This window comes from Oncorhynchus tshawytscha, linkage group LG24, assembly GCF_018296145.1.
Source record: "Oncorhynchus tshawytscha isolate Ot180627B linkage group LG24, Otsh_v2.0, whole genome shotgun sequence".
Lineage (NCBI taxonomy): Eukaryota > Metazoa > Chordata > Actinopteri > Salmoniformes > Salmonidae > Oncorhynchus > Oncorhynchus tshawytscha.
This window is the reverse complement of record NC_056452.1, coordinates 10,568,867-10,578,895: the sequence shown is the minus strand read 5'-3', so window position 1 is coordinate 10,578,895 and position 10,029 is coordinate 10,568,867.

Genomic DNA, 10,029 nt, shown 5'->3' with positions numbered 1-10,029 from the left:
ACTATATGAAATGTTAACTACACAGAGGCCCATAGAGCCTCCAGTTTATATCATTAGCTCCACTCACCCACACACAATTTAGAGAGGGGGTCCATCTTTCCTTTTAATCCCACCATAAACTTGCATGATTAGTGGCCCTCCCTGACCAGACCCTCCTGCATCATTAATCGTGGCTCCCGCTTGCATTGTGTCAGCTGCCATAAAACTTTGGAATAGAAGTTAGCCTTAGGTAGAGATCTAGGATCAGCTCCCCCCCTCATGCCTAACATTAACCATTAGGGGAGAAAACATCATAACTGACTGTAAATCAGTGCTAAGGGCCCATAAAACCGCTTTGTAATACGCCGCTCCAAACAGAAGTTACCCTTCGGGCACATATCTAGGATCAGCTCACCCTCCCCGATGCCTTACCTTAACCATTATGGGGGAACAAAGCAAAACTGACTTCAGATCAGTGTAACGTCATCCTACTCCAGTAACGCAAGCCATTATGACAATGCGATGGTCACGGCTGCCATGTCTGTGGAGAGAGTGAGGCATTAACAATGCATGACCCATTTAAACAGCATGTAAAATTGAGCAGATAAAACATATTTGCAGCCTGTGTCCATGAGGGCTCGAACTCTCCTCCTGCTCTCCACACAACAGTTAGAGACAACCAGCACAGGGCTCCAGGACTGACGGGTAACTCTTTTCCACACCCACACGCAGCGTGATATACACACACACACACACACGTGCGTTTACAACAATGTAACTATGGAGTGTGTGGGGAGATGACAGGGGTCTCTGACTCCTGTGAAGTAATAGCGATGTTTGCACTGCAGCAGTGTGTGTGTGAGGGAGGGAGTTCACTTCATGTGTGTGAGAGAGTCAGTTTGTGTGTGTGTGAGAGGTTGTGAGTAAGGGATGTTCCAAAACGGTTGCTGAAACATTACCTCTGCCGCTATAGAGCGGGGTAATCGTGAGAGAGCAAATCGCCTCATCACAGACAGCTGCACTCTATTCACAGTGGTGAGACTACAGAATGTTGACCACACACACACACACACACACCCTCATATGAACATCCCAGACATCACTTATAGTGAACAAAAATATGAATGCAACATGCAACAATTTCAAAGATTTTACTGAGTTTCCTTCTATGAACTGTAATCAGTCAATTGAAATACATTCATTAGGCCCTAATCTATGGATTTCGCATGACTGGGCAGGGGCGCAGCCATGGGTGGGCCTGGGAGGGCATAGACCCACCCACTTGGGAGCCAGGCCCACCCACTGGGTGAGTTTTTCCCCAAAAAAAGGACTATTGCATACAGCAAAAAAAATAAAAATAAATACTCCTCAGCACCCCACTCCCCTTCGTCAGACGATCACTCAGTGAAGAAGCCTGGTCTGTCGTGGTTACACGTCGTCTGTGGTTGTGAGGCCGGTTGGACGTACTACCAAATTCTCTAAAACAACGTTGGAGGAGGTTTATGGTAGAGAAAATAACATTAAATTATCTGGCAACAGCTCTGGTGGACATTCCTGCAATCAATATGTAAATTGCATGCTCCCTCAAAACTTGTGGCATTGTGTTGTGACAAAACTGCACATTTTAGAGTGGCCTTTTATTGTCCCCAGCACAAGGTGCACCTGTGTAATGATCATGCCGTTTAATCAGCTTCTTGATATGCCACACCTGTCAGGTGGATAGATTACATTTGCAAAGGAGAAATGCTCACTAACAGGGATGTAACAAATTTATGCACAAAATTTGAAAGAAATAAGCTTTTTGTGCATATGGACATTTTCTGGGATCTTTTATTTCAGGTCATGAAACATGTTGCATTTATATTTTTGTTCAGTATATAAGGTTAGGCAAAGCCAAACAACAGAGAGTGAATAACAGACAAAGAGCAGAGTGAATTGTCCATTTTCATTTCAAATGATTATTTGATATTTTTGTTCATTGTCGATACGGTATCTGTTCGCATTGCTGAAGAATTGAATTTCTGGGAAAACAACATCTGCTGCAGATATACCACTAAGTATGGCCTAGATGCATGGTAAAGAACATTAGATTCAAATCACCTCAAAGACAGCCACTTAGCCTAGCAAGTAGGATGGCTAACTGTTCACCCAGGTGGCAAACATGCGGTCTTCAGGTCTCAGCCTGGTCATGGTGATCAAGCCAACCAAGTCTATGACATCTCATCTACACACATACATAAAAACATCCTACCAGCACACATACTACGTAATACATACAAATCTAACACACAAGCATCACGCCAGATGGCCACACAGATTGCTTAGTGCTAATTTCCCCTGCGAAATATTTCAACAGCAGCAGCATCATTCACAAAGGGATGCTGTCTAGCCTGCAGTCCAGGATTTGCGCTTCATACCATTCCCTCCACATCCATATTTTAACAATCGGTGCACATTTCTTTCCACACTGATCCGTATGTCAGATGAATTTGTTTTTTTAATACCCACATTTGCTTGGTACAAATGTGTGATTGCTAGATTACAAAGCTCCTTTATGTAGAACCATGACACACTATTCCCTATATAGTGCCCTACTTTCGACACGGGCCCGTAGGGCTCAGGGACTTAATTTATAACCGTTGTGTAAATTTCACACTAAATACCTACCTGCACCATTTCTGAAAGGGTAAGTTTTAAAAAAATATTGAGCTTTATAAAACGTGGCACACGCCATACATAAGCATGTTCCCCATTATAAATCAGACCTGTAATAAAACTGTCCACTGGTGAACAGCACTAAAACTTTGCAATATGTAAATGAAAGAGCAATAGCACATTTGATCGTATTTATGTAAAGGTGTGGGCAGAATGTTTTGATATTTTGCAGTGACTTTTTTCAAGCTAAACATGCATGCTGCTGCATGCCTACATCCCAGACACAGACAGCACTTAAATACCCCAGGTCTACCTACAGTAACCACGTGTCCATTCAGTTTTTATGTGAATAAAGTCATACCATATAAAAACCAATCACGAAAGTTGTGATGGAAACAGGGCGTTTCGGTACAATTTCATAAATGCCGACAGATAATTTGTTAGTTCGACATAGTGGGGTGTTTTTGTGTCGATAAAATTAATTACGCGACAAATTGCGGTAGAAACACCTCAATGAGCAAATATTGATATAATAACCATCTTATCTAAGTAAACGTGGAGTCACTCCATGATATGGTTGGTGTGCGGTCTTCCCACTACAACTCAGGAAACCGTGCAGTTTATCAGGCTACAGCTGAAATAACTTGTGAACTTCACAGGGTGGTGAAAGTGTAAGGTGATGAGCTTGCTGCTCCTGTCCAAAAAATATCGAGAGTCCTATTCTGGTGACATGATGCTTGACTGCTGTTTGGCAAATAACGATATCAATCGCTCTTATCCATAAAAATTATCTCATGTAGATTAGCCTACCCTCTCTGTATCTGCCAGTTGTTGGCTAGTGTGAACTACCAAGACCACAGTATTTAATAAGGCAACAGTTTTTGTGACAAAGCTATCAGTGAAAATGTGATGAAAACACATTGAACTTTAGATTTTTCTTCGGTACATGAAAACTTAAATGAACAATTACTTGTGTGCACTACCTCATCACACACTGATTTTCTTTATGCAGATTTTTTAACATTCGCATGAAAATCTGTCACCAATTAGATGGAAACCTACATGGAGAGAGAAAATATTTATGTTAAGAACTCTCCATGAATATCTTCATTTGAGCTTCCCTGGCAGCAGGTGCAGGTTCTCTTTAAATAGGAACTGAACCATGAAAACAGCACACTGTAGTGACTGAGGCTGTCATTCACCAACAAAAATACGGAACAAAATGAACCTGATATCTGTTCACACTGCTGCAGAATATTATTTTGGGGAAAAACAACATTTGCTCCAGATATACCAGTAAGTAGGGCCCAGGTGCATAGTAAAGCACAGATTCAAATCACCTCAAAGGCAGTCATCCTTGCTAGGCTAAGTGTCTAACTGTTCACCCAGGTGGCAAACAAGTTGTCGTCAGGTTTCAGCCTGGTCATGATGATCAAAGCAACCAGTCTATGATGTCTCATCTCCCCTAAGCTACAAGCACATGCAGAGTATATAGCAGGGGCGCAATTTTCACTGGGGACATGTCCTCCCCAAACTATGAAATATATTTTTTTGTCCCTCCCAGTTTTATCATTGGAATGTGATACAAAACAAGGCAACGGTGTGCTTTAGGACCATGCGGGCGCCTCTGAGGGGGTCAGGTAGGCTGTTTGGAGTCTCCCCTACACACATCACTTCTAAAATCAAAGTTGTGTTCCTGGTATCAAATCAAATTTTATTTGTCACATACACATGGTTAGCAGATGTTAATGCGAGTGTAGCGAAATGCTTGTGCTTCTAGTTCCGACAATGCAGTAATAACCAACAAGTAATCTAGCTAACAATTCCAAAACTACTACCTTATAGACACACGTTTAAGGGGATAAAGAATATGTACATAAAGATATATGAATGAGTGATGGTACAGAGCGGCATAGGCAAGATACAGTAGATGGTATTGAGTGCAGTATATACATATGAGATGAGTATGTAAACAAAGTGGCATTGTTAAAGTGGCTAGTGATACATGTATTACATAAAGATGCAGTAGATGATATAAAGTACAGTATATACATATGAGATGAATAATGTAGGGTATGTAAACATATTAGGTAGCATTGTTTAAAGTGGCTAGTGATATATTTTACATCATTTCCCATCAATTCCCATTATTAAAGTGGCTGGAGTTGAGTCAGTGTGTTGGCAGCAGCCACTCGATGTTAGTGGTGGCTGTTTAACAGTCTGATGGCCTTGAGATAGAAGCTGTTTTTCAGTCTCTCGGTCCCAGCTTTGATGCACCTGTACTGACCTCGCCTTCTGGATGATAGCGGGGTGAACAGGCAGTGGCTCGGGTGGTTGTTGTCCTTGATGATCTTTATGGCCTTCCTGTGACATCGGGTGGTGTAGGTGTCCTGGAGGGCAGGTAGTTTGCCCCCAGTGATGCGTTGTGCAGACCTCACTACCCTCTGGAGAGCCTTACGGTTGTGGGCGGAGCAGTTGCCGTACCAGGCGGTGATACAGCCCGACAGGATGCTCTCGATTGTGCATCTGTCGAAGTTTGTGAGTGCTTTTGGTGACAAGCCAAATTTCTTCAGCCTCCTGAGGTTGAAGAGGCGCTGCTGCGCCTTCTTCACGATGCTGTCTGTGTGGGTGGACCAATTCAGGTTGTCTGTGATGTGTATGCCGAGGAACTTAAAACTTACTACCCTCTCCACTACTGTTCCATCGATGTGGATAGGGGGGTGTTCCCTCTGCTGTTTCCTGAAGTCCACAATCATCTCCTTAGTTTTGTTGACGTTGAGTGTGAGGTTATTTTCCTGACACCACACTCCGAGGGCCCTCACCTCCTCCCTGTAGGCAGTCTCGTCGTTGTTGGTAATCAAGCCTACCACTGTTGTGTCGTCCGCAAACTTGATGATTGAGTTGGAGGCGTGCGTGGCCACGCAGTCGTGGGTGAACAGGGAGTACAGGAGAGGGCTCAGAACGCACCCTTGTGGGGCCCCAGTGTTGAGGATCAGCGGGGTGGAAATGTTGTTGCCTACCCTCACCATCTGGGGGCGGCCTGTCAGGAAGTCCAGTACCCAGTTGCACAGGGCGGGGTCGAGACCCAGGGTGTCGAGCTTGATGACGAGCTTGGAGGGCACTATGGTGTTAAATGCCGAGCTGTAGTCGATGAACAGCATTCTCACATAGGTATTCCTCTTGTCCAGATGGGTTAGGGCAGTGTATTTGGGCGGTAAGCAATTTGGAGTGGGTCTAGGGTGTCAGGTAGGGTGGAGGTGATATGGTCCTTGACTAGTCTCTCAAAGCACTTCATGATGACGGAAGTGAGTGCTACGGGGCGGTAGTCGTTTAGCTCAGTTACCTTAGCTTTCTTGGGAACAGGAACAATGGTGGCCCTCTTGAAGCATGTGGGAACAACAGACTGGTATAGGGATTGATTGAATATGTCCGTAAACACACCGGCCAGCTGGTCTGCGCATGCTCTGAGGGCGTGGCTGGGGATGCCTTCTGGGCCTGCAGCCTTGCGAGGGTTGACACGTTTAAATGTTTTCCTCATGTCGGCTGCAGTGAAGGAGAGTCCGCATGTTTTAGTGGCGGGCCGTGTCAGTGGCACTGTATTGTCCTCAAAGCGGGCAAAACAGTTATTTAGTCTGCCTGGGAGCAAGACATCCTGGTCCGTGATGGGGCTTGTTTTCTTTTTGTAATCCGTGATTGACTGTAGACCCTTCCACATACCTCTTGTGTCTGAGCCGTTGAATTGAGATTCTACTTTGTCTCTATACTGACACTTAGCTTGTTTGATTGCCTTGCGGAGGGAATAGTTACACTGTTTGTATTCGGTCATGTTTCCGGTCACCTTGCCCTGATTAAAAGCAGTGGTTCGGGCTTTCAGTTTCACGTGAATGCTGCCATCAATCCACGGTTTCTGGTTTGGGAATGTTTTAATCGTTGCTATGGGAACGACATCTTCAACACACGTTCTAATGAACTCGCTCACCGAATCAGCGTATTCATCAATGTTGTTGTCTGACGCAATACGAAACATATCCCAGTCCACGTGATGGAAGCAGTCTTGGAGTGTGGAATCAGATTGGTCGGACCAGCGTTGAAAAGACCTCAGCGCAGGAGCTTCTTGTTTTAGATTCTGTCTGTAGGCAGGGATCAACAAAATGGAGTCGTGGTCAGCTTTTCCGAAAGGAGGGCGGGGCAGGGCCTTATATGCGTCGCGGAAGTTAGAATAGCAGTGATCCAAGGTTTTTCCAGCCCTGGTTGCGCAATCAATATGCTGATAAAATTTAGGGAGTCTTGTTTTCAGATTAGCCTTGTTAAAATCCCCAGCTACAATGAATGCAGCCTCCGGATAAATGGATTCCAGTTTGCAAAGAGTCAAATAAAAGTTTGTTCAGAGCCATCGATGTGTCTGCTTGGGGGGTATATATACGGCTGTGATTATAATCGAAGAGAATTCCCTTGGTAGATAATGCGGTCGACATTTGATTGTGAGGAATTCTAAATCAGGTGAACAGAAGGACTTGAGTACCTGTATGTTGTTATGATCACACCACATCACGTTAACCATGAAGCATACGCCCCCGCCCCTCTTCTTACCAGAAAGATGTTTGTTTTTGTCTGCGCGATGGAGAAACCAGTTGGCTGCACCGACTCCGATAGAGTCTCTCCAGTGAGCTATGTTTCCGTGAAGCAAAGAACGTTACAGTCTCTGATGTCCCTCTGGAATGCTACCCTTGCTCGGATTTCATCAACCTTGTTGTCAAGAGACTGGACATTGGCGAGAAGAATGCTAGGGAGTGGTGCACGATGTGCCCGTCTCCGGAGTCTGACCAGAAGACCGCTCCGTTTCCCCCTTTTACGAAGTCGTTTATTTTTGGGTCGCCGGCTGGGATCCATTCCGTTGTCCTGGGTGAAAGGCAGAACACAGGATCCGCTTCGCGAAAGTCTTATTCTTGGTTGTACTGATGGTGAGTTGACGCTGCTCTTATGTTCAGTAGTTCTTCTCGACTGTATGTAATGAAACCTAAGATGACCTGGGGTACCAATGTAAGAAATAACACGTAAAAAAACCAAAAAATTGCATAGTTTCCTAGGAAGGCGAAGCGAGGCAGCCATCTCTGTCGGCCCCGGAAGTATAGATTGAGTATAGAAGTATAGATTGAGATTTTGTATATAGTACATACAAATCTCACACACAAGCAGTCATGCCAGATGGCCTCACAGACTGTTTAGAGCTAATTTCCCTTGTAATACATTTCAACAGCATCATTCAAGGGATGTAGCCTTGCCTGCAGTCCAGGCTTAGCTCTTCCTACCATTCCCGCCACATCAATATTTCAACAATCTGTCCACCTTTCTTTCCACATGTCAGCTGAATGATTTTGTTCAATATGCACACTTAATTGTTTGGTACAAAATGTCTGATCACTAGGTTACAACGCTCCTTTATGTAGAGCTATTAACAAGACAATGGTTTCGTCCCAAATGACACCCTATTCCCTTTATATTGCCCTACTTTTGACCCAGGCCCATAGGGCTCATGACCTTTGAGTACATATCACATTAAATATCTGTGTGCACCATTTCTGAAAATAATAGGTCTAAAAAATAGAGAAATATAAACTTCCGCAAGCCATGCATACCCATGTTTCCCCTCATAAATCAGACCTGTAGTAAAACTGTGCACGAGGTGAACAGCATTAAAACGCATGCCCGGAAATACACCCTCCGTTCACCTTTTATGGTGTCAATAACACCCTTTATTTGCTGTATAATTTGGCACGAATTAGGCCAAACGCAGCTTGTAAAAGAAGGAGCAATGTCATATTTGATCACATTTCTGTAGAGGTGTGGGCCGATTGAAAAAGACACTGGAAAATATCAAAACAAACTAAACATGAATGCTGCCTGTAGCGAGTGCATGTCTGCACATTCTGTAAGATTGATTTTATATTGGAAACAATTTAAAAAGGCTACAGCCCACACTTCTATGGAAATTAATTGTTTGTCAATATGTTGTTTATATATTATAGTGTTTCTATATCCTGCCATAGGCATCCGAGATTAAATAGGTTTACGATGTTATGCCACTTTTACTTAAAAATACTGTAGCCTACCCATAGTCAATTATTTTACATAAGCTGGTCTACTTACTCTGTTGAAAGAATGTTTTTATTTTTTTGCAGTAATTTATGTAATTTGGCAAAATACTTTTATCTTACAGAAACTCAAATTATTGCAAATGGTTGTGGACCTTTCAGCTGAACTTTTGAATTCAACAATGTTTTGCATCAACTTTTCCCCCAACCTAAATATGCTGGACTGCCCGTGAATTCTGTAACATTGTCTAGAGCCTCTTAGATGTTAAGCTCTATATGGGGGACTTCAAGTGGTTCTGGACTGGTTCCGATTGACATTTTGTTTTACAAAGTGCCTTGTGAACATCATAGGGTTCTGTGCCTTATAGTGTCAGAAAGCCCCATTTGTCTGCTCTCCGCTACCACATTTTCAGCGGAAAGGTGACAGTCTAGCGAATCCAACAGTTGTCATTTAATCTCGCTGTGACATTCTCAGCCGTAATTAGATGTCACAAGATAAAAAATAAATACTAAATCATTTCATAGAATTTAAACAAGTCCACTTTCTCTTGGTCACAGACAGGATGAAATCCCTTTGTGCTTAAAGCTGAAGTTGTAATGAATCTGCACACAATTGAATTGTGTGTCTGCACCGCTCAGTGGACGTTTAGGAGAAAATGATTTGTCAGTTACAGGAAATATTGTACTGTTACTAAGTTTGATCACATTTATTTTAGTTATACGGCAAAATGTTATATTATGTTTATAATTGGATTGTTACTATATTTAGAAAGCATTTCAGTCATTTCAAGCCCTATTGCCCCACTGTGATTTTTCATATTTTCATAATATTTGTACTATGCACTTGAGCTTGTGTCCTCAAAAGTGAGTACACCTCAGCAATTTCTTATATTTTTACAAGACAGGTGAGTTCCAGACCTATCTAAACTCTGCAACATTACCAGTTATTGTTTATGGCCATCATGAAGCATAATTACATTTGGGTATGTCTGTTTAGGCAGAAATCAACATTTTGCCCCATCATTCAAGACTAGCTACAGTACACTAAAGAATTTTTAAAAATAGGGTGAGCAAAACAGTTTTTTCTGTTTAAACACAACTGCAAACTTCGAGTAGGGCATTCAAGAAATTCGTCTGATGGGAATCCGTGATGTCATCAGCCTCCCCCTTACTTGAGGAGCAGTAGAGAAATAGAGAACAAAAGATGAAAGCCCCCCCCCCCCACTTGTGGTATGTCATGACATACCTGAACCTATTGAAATGTGCTTTTATTTAGTAAATCAGGTGTTAAACGAGGAGAAAA